This window comes from Taudactylus pleione, unplaced genomic scaffold (assembly GCF_031769625.1).
Source record: "Taudactylus pleione unplaced genomic scaffold, aTauple2 ptg000259l, whole genome shotgun sequence".
Taxonomy (NCBI): Eukaryota; Metazoa; Chordata; class Amphibia; order Anura; family Myobatrachidae; genus Taudactylus; species Taudactylus pleione.
The window spans coordinates 4,085,969-4,101,059 of NW_028284661.1; the positions used below are offsets into that span (position 1 = coordinate 4,085,969).

The 15,091-nt window shown below is 46.9% G+C and overlaps 1 protein-coding gene across 3 annotated transcripts in view; it reads right to left on the reverse strand.

The window, feature by feature from the left end:
* Positions 1–15,091, reverse strand: part of MCM9 (minichromosome maintenance 9 homologous recombination repair factor) — a 137,253-nt gene that overhangs the window by 2,935 nt on the left and 119,227 nt on the right. The window lies entirely within an intron of this gene.

Below are 15,091 nucleotides of genomic sequence, written 5' to 3' on the forward strand. Positions count from 1 at the left end.
TGCTAAAATAAAAAGGTTACAAATTCATTTAATATGACATGATTATTAAGATATACTTTACAGCTTTAAATGCAATAATAAAACTACTTAATATGGCCAAAAATAGTTGGAATATATAAAAAAAATACTATACAAAGCAAGGCAAAATAGCCTCAAGAAGAACAAATATAAAGCCCACTATGCCTTTAGAGATCTGTTGTAATGTGGGGATCCACTTTGTAAATTATCATAAACAGTTATCCGAGTAGACAACATAAATGTTTATAAAACAGAGAAACGCGGTAAGGACTTATCTGCAGGCTTGTCCACTATTGCCACAGATTCTGGTGATTTATATGAGAACAAATCGGGACCCTGTCGATACAAGTACTTTGGATCTTTCACGCTAGATCACCTGCGTCTCCCTCCCTAAATACCGGCCGATGATGTGTTACTCCTACTGACATAGCTCCATCTTACGGTGAGCGTAATTCACTTATATGAGGTATTGCACTCCCACCGCTGCTACTCCGGGACAATGAACTGGTGATTGAAATCTGCAAGGTGGTGAGGTTGATTCACGGTGAGGAGGTAGAGCATAAAAGCCAGCATTTGGGTTTATTGATCCTTATATTGTCTACTCGGATAACTGTTTACGCTAAGTTACAAAGTGGATCCCCACATTACAACGGATCTCTAAAGGTATAGTGTACTTTATATTTGTTCTTCTTGAGGTTATTTTGCCTTACTTTAGTGTTCACTCTAGCTCCGGCGGCAGGCAGGTCGCCGGAGCTAGAGAGGGCAACCTTGTACGCGCGCACGACCAAAAAGGGGGCGTGGTCATGAAAAGGGGCGTGTCTATAAGACGCATCCCCTTTTCGTCATACTTGGGGGCGTGCCCGGTACTGACGGACACGCCGGGCAGCCCCCAAGCGCTGCAGACAGCGAGAATAGATGCCGGGCGCATGCACATTTCTTCACCCGCGGGACACTGCGACCCGCGGGTGAAGACGTCACCCGCAGGCTGTGAGGGCAGGACGCTCTTTGCCCTCCTTCTGGAGGGCAGGGTGCCGCGCCCCGCTAAAACAGCTTAGCGGGAACGCTATTACTTTGTAAAAGTTTTTTATATATTCAAACTATTTTTGGCCATATTAAGTGGTTTTATTATTGCAATTAAAGGTGTAAAGTATATCTTAATAATCATGTCATATTAAATGAATTTGTAACCTTTTATTTTAGCGCTCCCTTGTGTATTTTTATTTTATATTTAGTATCTCCAGAACCTTTTAGGGAGCTGCAATATGGAAAAAAATTGGTTTATCATTATTTATATATTTTTCTATATATTTTTTGCACCTGATTTAGATATCTAGTTAAATCTGTGTTTTAGGCTCAGTAAAAACTCTAATTTAAAAAGTCTCTCTGCTCTTCAGAAACTTACTGTTAAAGTGGTTTCTTCTAATCACCGCTTTCCAGACAAGTACTCTACACCATATACACTGGAAGTCGAGGCATTATAGTATGCTGCTAAGCATGTGTCTACAGCCCCGCACCCCCTCCCTCCGCTCACAACAGCACAACCAATGGGTGGGTAGAGGAAGGTGTCATTCAGAGGAAACTTGTCCTCTGATTGGCCGGCACACAACTCTGGCACAGGACACACACAACCCAGCACTTAGACTCTTCTACAAACTATAATTTCCCAAACATCCATCCGCCCCCATGTCCACACTCACCTACATACTCACAGCTAGGGATAACCATCGACCATCAATACTTCACCACCATCAATGGCCGCAGGTTTTGCCATTAACAGCAGAGATCCAATGGTTCTCTGCCACCGATGGCAGACTAGCACCCATGTCCCCTCCCCCAAGGTTGGCACGGAGCATAGCCCTGCCCTCCATCAGTCCACTAAGACTCACCACCCATTCTGCATAGCCCGCAGCCCACCGTGCCCCCCAGCAGTGGTGACGATCGAGGGGTGCAAACCATAGATTGTTTACTGCTATCGACAGTAACCGCCAATGGAACCATCGATGGTGACCATTGATAAATACAGTAGACATCCGATGGCCATCCCTTCTCACAGCTGGCAGAACAGTTACTATGCCCAGTGACACACAGCATGAAGCGGCCATCACATAGGCATGATCGGCAGCCAGCAGAGCAAATGGTAGGAGTGCGCGCACCCACAACAACCCTGTTGCAAAAAAGACCGCCCACCAATCCTCCCACAAGTTCTGCCGAACATTTCCAATCCACACAGTTTCTGTTACGGGTAGCATTCACACCAGGCTCATACATGTAGTGCCGGGGGAAGGCTGGGTGAGGGTGACAGAGATAAGAGACAAGAAGAAGGGGAGGTAGAGGGACCGAAATGGGAGACAGGAAGATGGGGGTGACATGAAAGATTGAGAGAAAGAAAACAAAAACACCTGCAACGCCGGACACGATACCTATCAACTAAATAAACAAACAAAAAATCTAATCATAATTAAAAATTAGAACAAAAGGGAGTACATAAAACAGCCAACCAGAGACACCCCAAGGCCTTGCACGGACTGCTGGCTTTAGACTTCCTTCACCAGCAGTTCCAATCAGTCCAGGGAAGCACTTACAGAAAGAGACAATACAGAATTAAATTGGGCCTTGGCTCAAAATGCCCATGGACCGATGTGATTATGCTCCATTGCTTGGTACAGTGGGTTTCCATTGTTTAACAGTGCACAGCTAGACTACTCAAAGATGCTAACCACAAGGGGCTTGTCATCGCTAAAAGGACTTCATGGAGGCTATTTGCCAAAGTTTCTGATAAGCAGTTACCAATACAGAGGACCTGATTCAGACTCGCTCGCTAGCAAGCGACCGCTCTTTGCAGACAATGTTCGCTAATGTGCGCATGCGTGTAGTTCGCAGTGCACGTGCGCAAACTAGTACGAGCGATCAGATTTTGCTCGCTCGCCCTGCAAAGACAGTCCAGTGGAATGAGTGACAGGAGAGGCCGTTTGTGGGTGGTAACAGGGGCAGGGCAGTAGTAACGGGGGAGTGGAGTTGCAGACGCAGGTGTGTCTGTTTTCACGCCGTTTCTGGGGCGTGCATAATTAACAGGCAGTGTCATAGTACACATCACCTGGTTGAATAATACACTGAAGTGCTCGCAGTGCTTGCGGTAGGGTGCAATCAACTGCAAGCGCTGTGGTCAGATCCGATGGAAACCGATGTACCGATGGTTGTATATACTTCCTGGAGATGACGTAAGCTAGTGGGCTGCTAAAGACAGGCTGGTGGGAGTCTATAAACACAAAGTGATCGCTCGCCAAGACATAGTGGGCGTGCTTATGCCAGCAGGAGTGAGAACAGAAACTCCTTCAGACACCAGTGGCTAAACCTTATCCACCAGTGCGCAGACCATGAGGTTGTCCATGGGATCCTAGAGGAATTATCAGAGTATTACACGCAGATGTTCAAGTATCCTTCTGGTACGCAATTTATATTTATTTATATGTGCTGTATATAAACAAAAATACTACACTATATTTGTGTTCTATCTGGCTCTGTTTGAGCCTTTCCTATTAAGGATTTCCTGATTTGTTGGAGGACCATACACACCCCACCATATGGAACCCCAGTAAAGAAATCACAGATAAGCTTTAAAGATTTATTATTTGGTACGCACATTTTATTTTGAGCACGTACATCACTGTTTTTAAATACTACACTATTAGGCGCATGCTTTTCCCAATTCCACTTTCAGATCATTTATATATATATATATATATATATATATATATATATATAAATAATCTTTAGAATTAAAATTCTGAAAATTGGCAAGTGCATATGTAATCGCCCCCCCTTTGCTATGAAAAAGTTCTGGTGCAGCCAATTACCTTCAGAAGTCACATAATTAGTGAAATGAAGTCCACCTGTGTGAAATCTAAGTGTCACATGATCTGTCAGTATAAACACACCTTTTCTGAAAGGCCCCAGAGGCTGCAACACCACTAAGAGGCATCACACCATGAAGACCAAGGAGCGCTCCAAACAAGTCAGGGACAAAGTTGTTGAGAAGTACAATTCTGGGTTGGGTTATAAAAAAAATATCCAAATCTTTGATGATCCCCCAGAGCACCATCAAATCCATCATCATCAAATGGAAAGAACATGGTACCACAACAAACCTGCCAAGTAAGGGCAGCCCACCAAAACTCACAGACCAGGCAGCACAGAGACCAAAAGGTAACCCTGAAGGAGCTGCAGAGTTCCACAGTAGAGACGGGTATATCTGTCCTTGCGACCACAATAAGCCGTACACTCCATAGAGCTGGGCTTTATGGAAGTGGCCAGAAAAAAGCCATTACTTAGTGATAAAAATAAGAAGACACGATTTGAGTTTGCCAAAAGGCATGTGGGCGACTCCCCAAATGTATGGAGGAAGGTGCTCTGGTTAGATGAGACTATAATTGAACTTTTCGGCCACCAAGGAAGACGCTATGGCTGGCGCAAACCCAACACATCCCATCACCCCAAGAACACCATCCCCACAGTGAAACATGGTGGTGGCAGATTCATGCTGTGGGGATGTTTGTCAGCAGCAGGGACTGGGAAACTGATTTGAGTCGAGGGAAAGATGGATGGTGCTAAATACAGGAATATTCATGAGCAAAACCTGTTTCAGTCTGCCTGTGATTTGAAACTGGGACAGAGGTTCACCTTCCAGCAGGACAATGACCCGAAGCATACTGCTAAAGCACCACTCGAGTGGTTTAAGGGGAAACATTTAAATGTGTTGGATTGAGATCTTGGCTTTGACTAGGCCATTCCAATTGAGAATCTGAGGTCAGATTTGAAGATTGCTGTTCACAAGCGGAAACCATCCAACATGAAGGAGCTGGAGCAGTTTTGACTTGAGGAATGGGCAAAAATCCCAGGGGCAAGATGTGGCAAGCTCATAGAGACTTATCCAAAGTGACTTGCAGCTGTAATACCGCAAAAGGTGGCTCAACAAAGTACTGACTTTAGGGAGGTGAATAGTTATGCACGCTGAAGTTTTCTGTTATGTTGTCCTAAATGTGGTTTTATTCACAATATAAAAAAAAACACAAAAACACAAATTCACAGTTGTAGGCATGTTCTGTGAATGAAATGATGCACACCTTCAAACAATCCATTTTAATTCCAGGTTGTGAGGCAACAAAACATGAAAAATGCAAAGGGGGGTGAATACTTTAGCGAGGCACTGTAAGTAAGGACTTCCCTGCTGAAGTCAGAACACTGGGAACTGACCCAGAATTAAAAGGAGGATTTGATGCACCAATGGGAACCTAGTACGTGACAGTTCCGACTAAGGGTTACAGCCCCAGTTTGGCTGTTCATGGTAGAGGAACGGTAGTATGACGAGTGAACTCAGGACAGCGCTACCAAGTGACAGTGTTAATAGCTGCTTTGGGAAAGGTTTTTGGGTACAGGGCTGTAACAAGGGGGCGTTGTTTTGTGGTGCTTATCAATTTTCTGTTTATAGTCATTCTCACTTGTAGCTTCCTCATCTTTTATTCCGGCATCTCCTGGTCGCCCCCATCTCATCCCTGGCTGACTTCACCATCATCTGGCAACCTCCCCAAGCATCTTCAGTCACATCCTCCTTTATTTAACACATACTTTTCAAAATATTGTCATACCTGAGACTCGAACCCATCACCTCTGCATAATTAATGTGTATCATCACTGCAGCCATTGGATTCACAGTGACTGCTGGATAACAGAGGGATTGGTATGCCTTCATCATCGTATGGGACAAATCATATTTGTCATGCATCTTCCCCATGAGGCCATCCCCCTCCCTTTTTCAGACGCCTGACTTACGTCCCTATTTGAAAAATGGGGGTGCCAATGCTTTTTATGGTCCAGTGCACCAAAAAATGGGATTTTGGTACCTACCGGTAAATCCTTTTCTCTGATTCCACAGGGGACACTGGAGGTGCTTACGCTGGGGTATAGAGGCGTGGATAGCTGGAGCCAGCACTTTAAATAATTCAGAAGTGTGAAGTTCCTCCCCCTCTATGCCCCATCAGCCCTCAGTTTAGAAAATGAAGACCGAGAGGAGATGGAGAACAAGCGGAGTAAAAAGGAGAGAAGAACACACAATAACTGAATCATACAACATAAGGAACAAGCTGAACAGGCAGGCTAAGAGCGCTGAGGTGGGCGTCCAGTGTCCCCTGTGGAATTAGAGAAAGGATTTACCGGTAGGTACCAAAATCCCATTTTCTCTTTCATCCACTAGGGGACACTGGAGGTGCTTATGGTGGGGACGTCCCAAAGTTTTCCCCACGGGCGGGAGCGCTCTGCGGCGCCTGCAGAACTAGGCGGCCAAAACGGGATGCCGAAGTAGCAAACGTATCAAATTTGTAAAATCTGACAAACGTGTGAACTGAAGACCAAGTGGCCACACTGCACAATTGTGACGTGGAGGCTCCTCTACCGGCCGCCCATGACGCACCCACAGAACGTGTGGAATGAGCCGAAATGGACGAAAGAGGCCGACGGTCGGCACTAACATAAGCCTGATGAATAGTCAGCCGGATCCAACCTGCCAAAGTCTGCTTAGACGCTGGCCATCCCCTCCGAACAGCATCATTGAGGACAAAAGGCAACCCAGACTTACGGATGGACGCTGTCCTGGCAATATAGATGCGGAGAGCCCTAACCACATGCAAGGAAGAACAACCTAGAAGATTGTGTCAGAGTCCTCCATCAACGATGGTACCACAATAGGCTGATTGATATGGAAAGCCGACACAACTTTGCGAAGGAAAGCGGCTACCGTACGGAGCTCCGCCCTATCAGCATGAAACACAAGGTAAGGTGGCTTATAGGACAGAGCACCCAATTCCGAAACTCTACGAGCCGAAGCGAGAGCCAGGAGGAGGACCGTCTTCCCAGACAGGTACTTATGATCAACCTCCTCCAAAAGGTTCAAACATGGGCGACTGAAGAAACAGAAGCACTAAGTTTAAGTCCCAGGGAGCTATTGGAGGTACAAAAAGGAGGCTGCACGCGCAAGACCCCTTGAAGAAACGTCTGCACCTCAGGAATGGGGGCCAATTCCTTTGAAAGAAAATGGAAAGGGCAGAAAACCTGCACATTTAAGGTTCCCAGACGAAGGCCAGAATCCAGACCCGTCTGAAGGAAAAACGGAAACAGGGACAATCGAAAAGTCCTAGACGGAAGACCCCAACTGGAACACCATGAGATATAAACAGGCCAGATGCGATGATAATTCACAGCCGAAATTGGCTTCCTGGTGCGTAGCATGGTGGGAATAACAGTGTCTGGGATTCCATTGCGTTTTAGGATATCTGTTTCAAGAGCCACCCCGTGAAACGCAGCTGCGCTAAGTTGGGGTGTATGAAAGGGCCCTGCTGTACAAGCTCCGGGCGCAGGGAAAGGGGCCACGGATCATCTGATAATAGGAACCGAAGGTCCGAGAACCAACTTCTCCGAGGCCAGTTCAGAGCCACGAGAATTACAGAGGCTGACTCTTGTTTCATTCTTTTTAGAAGACGAGGAAGAAGCGGAATCGGAGGGAAGAAGGTAATCGAAGTCGTAGACCCACGGACTTGTCAGAGCATCTACTGCTTCCGCCTTTGGATCTTGAGTTCTTGACACGTATACTGGGAGCCGACGATTCAATCGTGATGCCATGAGGTCCACCTGAGGACATCCCCATCAACGTATCAGCGTGTCGAACACGTCTGGATGAAGCTTCCATTCCCCGGGATGGATATCCTGTCGATTTAAGTAATCTGCTTCCCAGTTGTCCACACCAGGGATGAATAACGCCGACAGGATTATTGGTTCTCGGCCCACCGGAGGAGTTACTTCTCGCATAGCCATGCGACCCAGAGTCCCTCCTTGGCGATTGATGTAAGCGAAGGCCGTTGTGTTGTCGGACTGAACTCTTACCGGACGAGCCTTTAGAAACTCTGTTGCCTTTATCAGAGCATTGTAAATCGCTCTGAGGTCCAACACCTTTATGGGCCACTTCTGTTTTAGAAGGGACCATCGACCCTGAAAGTGATAATCGAGGACTACTGCTCCCCATCCTCGAAGGCTGGCATCCGTTGTTACGATGATCCAGTCCCACACTCCGAATCTTCTGCCCGCTAACAGATTGTGTCCACCAAAGAAGGGCCACTCTGGCAACCGAGCTCAGACGGATCTGTCGATGTAGAAGCAGATGGGACCCTGACCCCTGTGCTAGCAGGTCCAGCTGAAACACCCTGGAGTGGAACCGGCCAAACTGTAGTGCCTCGAAAGCAGCTACCATCATCCCCAAGAGACGCAGACAAAGAAGCATTGATACCTTCTTTGGTCTGAGGACCAGCTGAACTAACAACCGGATATCCCTGACCTTGTCTGTTAGAAGAAAAATCCTCTGTGATTCTGTATCCAATATCATGCCCAGAAACAGAAGTTTCTGGAACGTATTGAGATTCGGCCTCTTGAAGTTGATTATCCAACTGCTTTGGATTAGTGTGTGATATGTCAGTAAGGCATGATGTAAGAGAAGAGATACTGATGGAGCCTTGAGTAACAGGTCGTCCAAATAAGGGATTATGTTCACTCCTGATGACCGAAGGAGGGCGATCATGACTGACATGAGTCTGGTGAAGATGCAGGGAGCCGAGGATAACCCTAACGGCAATGCCCGAAACTGATAATGATCTTTCAATATGGCGAAGCGCAGAAAGGCCTGGTGTGGTTCCCAAATGGGAACATGGAGATAGTCATCCTTGATATCCAGGATAGTAGGAACTCCCCTGGTTCCAAGCTCGCTATGACTAACTGCAGAGTCTCCATTTTTGAAACAATACATCTTCAGATACAGAATCAAGGACTTGAGGTTTAAGATGTGCCTGACCGAACCATCCGGTTGGGCACTACAAACAGGTTTGAGTAAAATCCCATACCTCGTTGATGCTCCAGACCCAACACATATGATACTATTAGAGACTGGATTGCCTCCTGTAGAACCCTCTTGTCTGCAGGTACTGGCAGACTCATAGTGAAGAACTGGGGTGGAGGGGGGACCTCGAAGTCTATTTGGTACTCCAGGGAAATTAGTCTCCACTGTTCTAAAGAGGTCTGGTTCCGAACTTGTTGAAATTTCTGCAAGCGGGCTCCCCCCGCAGGGGACCCCAGGTGGGACGGAAGACAGTCATGCCACCTGTTTCTCAGCTGGTTTAGGCTCCTGTCGACAAGCAACAGTGTGTGGTCGACCTCTACCTCTGCCGCTTCTTGCTTACGCGGGAGCACCTCTGGCTCTACTACAAGAGGAATGTGGCACACAAATGAAATGAAGGTCCGGTGTAAGATCTTCTGGGAGCTGGAGCAGTAGACGGGAGGAAAGAAAACTTACCCCCCCGTGTCCAATTTCCGGGCCAAAAAGCAAGTCACCAATGAATGGTGAACACTCCACCGCACGCTTGGATTCTGCATCTGCTTGCCAAGCGCGTAACCAGAGGGCTCTGCGGGCTGTCCCTAGAGGCTTCTCCCAGGTAAACTGCAGACTCACGTATGTGTGCTAGTAGATGTAATTCTGCTCTGGAAGGACTTGGGTCCAAACCTGTATCAACTGGTCAGCCCGGCAAACCACAGCCCTGTTAACCCAGGCGGTAACAAGGGTAAGTCTATGTTGAGCTTTCCCTGCAGTATAGTCTTTTAGTACAGTAGCTCCTGTACTAGAAGTGCTGTTTTCTTAGAGACGGGAGATTGACGCATGTACATGAAGAGACGTTTCCCACTTTTCCAACATGGATGATGGAAAATGATAGCTAGCCGGAAACAGACGTGGAATTTTGAACCGCTTATTCTGCTGTTTCTAGGTCACAGAAAGCTGCTGTGACAACGGAAAAACAGCCGGGTACATGAACTAATTCATACTCTGGGACGCAGGAATTATATCCTTAGGTAAATTGAGGATATAACTGACTGCCAAAATTAGAGATTCCACCCCGGGAGAGGCGGACTCTAACTCCCGTTAATGGTGTGAATTGGAGGGTACAGACACCGCTGTACCCATAACCTGTACCACCCAGCCACCCAGGGAGGAAATAGTAGACGCAGATATGCGTGTACTTATACCAATGTTGAGAACTGCGTGCCTCAGCTAACTGTGACGTTAAGTCCGTCATAACTCCTACCATGTCAGCGGCCCATGGAGGTGAGTTAGTAACAGCCATAGATGGCTCCATTGTTATACAAGCGTCACATAACGTGGACCCAGCGGCATACGTGTTACACTTAGAACAAACAACTTTTGAGAAGCCTTTGTTCTGCTTGACATTGATACACACAGTCACTCAGAAGGACACACTGAAAACATAAGGCTGGTCTGGGACACAGAGCAGGAGATACACCCCACTCCCCTCCCACAGATTAGACTCCTTGCACTTTCTCACAGCCTTCTGTACCAGGGATGTAGGGCTAATGGTTGTGCAGGAGTCCAGCCTTCTGTAGCCATGCAGCTGCACTCTGCCTTCAGGAGGGAGAGAATGCAGGCATTAAGTTTTGCAAAATATGGCAGGCACGCTGTTTGTAACAGCTCTGTGCCTGAGCAGTGTGAGACGAGACCGCGCTGGGTTGCTCCGCCCCCCCGTCCTTATCAAGTCTGTCTGCACTCTAAAATGGTTGCCCCCGTCTAACGGAGGAGCTCATTGTGCAGGACAGACTCAGCGGAGTCTGGAGTGTTCAGCCCCGCAATGCACGCCCCCTCCGTCCCTCTGCAGCCCTTAGCGGCGAGCAGGGACTGATTTGAGCTTATCCGGCTGTCTCTTGTATGCCCCCGCCTGAAGCAGCGCAGCAGCGCTATGTACATACTGGGTGGCGAGCGGGCAGGCGGCAGGCGACGTGCGCCGGGGAGGGTGCAGGTCGGAGTTCAGCCCCGCAATGCAGGCCCCCTCTGTCCCTCTGCAGCCCTTAGCGGCGAGCAGGGACTGATTACAGCCTATCCGGCTGTCTGAATGCCCCCGCCTGAAGCAGCGCTATGTACACACTGGGCGACGGGCGGCAGGCGACGTGCGCCGGGGGGTGCAGGTCGGAGTGGGGAATGCGCAGCAATACTCACTGCGTTCCCCGGAGGCTCTCACAGCATGCAGCACACTCTTCTTCCTATTAGAGCTGTGCTGTGGCGATAAGGAGCTGTCAGCGCTTTTGTAATAAGCGCTGTGCACTCCTTCCATTTCTACTAAGAACAGGGCGCCAGGTACCCGGACCCCACCTTTAGAGAGGTGGCAAAGGGTACCTAATATAGTGTAAAAGATGTACAAAATAAATAAACCTAAATAAAAGAAAATAATAAACATATATGTGCTGCTGGAGCACAGCAGATTGTGACCAGCTCCATGAGGCACATTTTCTAAACTGAGGGCTGATGGGGCATAGAGGGGGAGGAGCTTCACACTTCTGAATTATTTAAAGTGCTGGCTCCAGCTATCCACGCCTCTATACCCCAGCGTAAGCACCTCCAGTGTCCCTTAGTGGATGAAAGAGAAATTACGTCTCTGGTTGGATAGGCAATAGTGAGGTAAATCTTCTGGCAACTGTTTTGTAGACAGAAGCTCATTCAGACCCGCTCGCTAGATGTGTTCTTTTGCACCAAGCGTACGCAAATTCGGCTAAGTGATGGCATGGCAGGCGATCGCTCGGCAAGGCATAAGCATGCCCACTATGTCTTGGCATGCGATCACTTTGTATATGCAGACTCCCACCAGCCTGTCTTAAGACGCCCACTAGCGCACGTCATCTCCAGGAAGTGTATGCAAACATCGTGTACCATCGGAAGCGAACGCAGCGCTTGAGGTTGATTATACCCTACCTTAAGCACTGCGATCACTTGAGTGTAAAAAACAGCCAGGTGACTTGTACAATGACGCTTTCTTTTAATTATGCACGGCGTTGAGACTCTCAGGCACGCCTGCGTTCGCACCTCCACTCCCCCGTTTTTAGTGGCCAGCCCCTATCACCACCCACAAATGGCTTCTCCCGTCATTCACTCTGCAGGGCAGTCTATGCGCAACGAGCAAACGCTTCCCAATCTTTCGCACTGGTTTGCGTACGCGCACTGAGATGCATGCGCAGAATGCAAACATTGGCCAGCTACGAGCGTACGCTTCTTAGCATTCGGGTCTGAATCAGGTCCAAAGTCCGGGTCTGAATCAGGTCCAAAGTGCTGTAGTTACTGTGCTTGTAGCAATATTTGTACTTTTAACAAACTGTTTGCCTAAGTGATTCTGATCATAAGGATAATGAGTGTGCCAAGGTGACAAATAAGGCTGCCTCTGGGCTGACCAATCAACCGGCAAGATAAGAACTAAACATTTACCCAAAATTTCCTTTTTTCCACCCTAAGGGACCTTTGTGGCTCTGGGGATGGGGAGAAATTGAGTTCCAAACACCCACACCCTCAGCATGCTCCTAAGGCTTCAATTAAAAACTACAGTCTTTCAGTGTGTGGGTACAAAAGACAATCATCCGAATACTCACACACTCAGAAACAGCAAAAAATTAAAAATGGTCCGTCCAATTAGAGACAGAAATCAAACATGCTGAGTAGTAGTGTGAGGGGGGAAAGTTGGAAATTAACCACCTACTTCTGCTCCAGGCGCTGGTAGACCCTGCTGGGCTGGAGTGGGGGAGCTTGTGATCCAGGGAAATGTGACAAGGCTGCTTTGCAGGCAGACTGATAGACAACCGCCGCCGTGCAGGGTGTGCATGACAAGCTGGGGGTTATGTGACAAGCTGCTCTGGGTGTGTCTGTGTGTGTGGGGGAAGGGGAGCTTTGTGCAGGGGGGGGGGGGCATGTGTGCCAAAAATCGCAGAAGAGTCTGATGGTGTTATGTGAAGCCTTTTTTTTTTTTTTTTTTACACATTATTTGGTTGGTTGAAAGTGCCTACTGACAAATATCTGCTTCCACAGACTGAAATCCTCAAACCATGACCTGTTTGGTCTGGAGGGTACCAGGGTGCTGGAAAATCTCTTGGGGTTAACAGAATAACTCTCGGGTGACAGAATATGGCATGTAGTACTGGACATCAGTCTCATTTTCTTGTTTGTGCATTATTTGCCCTGGCTTTTTGGCTCAGCAGGAACATTTTTATATTTACAGTTGAAGACATATCACTAAACTAATTAATTTATTTAGCGTCACTGTCTGTCACTATGCTATTTTTTTTTTTAGTGGATGCGATTGCCCTTATGGCTCTTGTCTGTAAGATGTAACGGAGGTAGTGTGCCTTTGAGGTTCCCAAGCTCAGGAACCTACAAACATCTCCGGGACCTGGGTGAAGCTACAGTGGATCTTAGAGTGAATAGAATCTCCCGTTAGCCTTATAGCCTAATGCCTAAATAGAAATGTTCTAAAAGTATAAAGCCATAAAAATAAAAAGCAAGCTTTTTTCAGAGTTCTACAAAACTAGGCAGCCCTGAATACCTGAAGTGCAAGGAATGCCTTCACTCCACACAACTCTTATTCCCTACCTACACAATCACCATCATATTGCACTACAAACCTATGCACAGTGGCAATCTAGGAACAGAGGGCAATATCTTCTTGTGGTGATGCTGCTTAACTCAGCCATTTGTGGTGCCAGATGACCAGAGCCGGCCTCAGTGTCATAAATTACTGTAAAGGTAATAAATGTGTATTTACAGAAGGAAATAAAGATGAATGTACAATGCTGGGTAAGGCCTACGGTAGTACAGTACTTCGGGACTGGGAATGTGTGGACTGGGAAAAGAGTGGAAATGGAAGAGATAGCCTCTGTTTCTCTCTTCAAGCCACATACAGTATATTGCAAGATAAAACAAACTGCTACAAGAGGACATAAAAAAAAATTTAAGTAATTTGATATTCCGAAGGATGATGTTTAAAAAAAAAAAAAAATGCACAATTGACAAGAGATATAGCAAAGACACTTCTTATAGCTAAATAGGAGTATAAGTTACCTTTGCTAAAAGGACTACATAATTACAGTAATGAAGCAATCATCTGCAAAGGAAGAACAGCCCTAAAATAGTCAGTATGAGATGGGTAAGGGTCTTTCCTCTGCAACGTTGCTGGCATCCTATTAGTGCTGCACAATAGGTCATACACATTGTAATTTCCAGATAGAGGATAAGGAAAGGGCATCATTGACATATGAATTTTAGAAATCAAATAAATGGAACCTCTTTACTCCCACAGTGGAGATTAACATACAGTTGTTGTTAGGAGGATGTGGGTATGCTCCAAGGTTTAAATGTAAGTGTCTAAAAAAACAATATACAGAATTATGGTATAACATAACTTAATTCTTTTTCTTCGAGGTCCATAGGGTCCACTACCTTGGGGTATGTAGTTGGATCGCATCCAATGCACCAAACAGCAAAGTTTTGGAGCTCCCAGCATGCACTGGTCCTCCTCCCTATATACCCCACCCCCAGCCACAGGAATTCAGTTTGTAACCAAGCCTAACGGCAAGAGACGGAGGGTGGAGAAGGAAGAAAAACAACATACGAAGAGGGAATCTGTGAAAAAGGGCTGAAGAACAGATCCCAACTGAGGCCAGGTGCGTCAGATTGGGTGCCCTGTGGACCCTATGGACCTTGAAGAAAAATAATTATCCAAGGTATGTTATACCATAATTCTGCATTTCTTCTTCAGGTTCCATAGGGTCCACAGGAACTACCTTGGGGATGTCCTAAAGCAGTTCCCTTAAGGGTGGGGACGCTCCTGCGCAGAGAGGAGAATCAGCCGTCCAAAGGTAGCATCCTGGGAGGCAAACGTATCAAAAGTATAGAATTTGATAAACGTATTAACGGAAGACCAAGTGGCTGCCTTGCAAAGCTGTCTTACCGCCCACGGTGGTCCAACAGACCGAGTGGAATGTACTGTCACTTTGTTAGGAACAGGGAGATCAGCCTTAATATAGACGTGAATGAAAAATAGTCATACGAAGCCAGCGAGCCAACGTCTGTTTGCTGGCCAACCTAGTTTGTGAAATCCATATACAGGTTGAGTCTCCCATATCCAAATATTCTGAAATACGGATTTTTTTTTTGGCATGA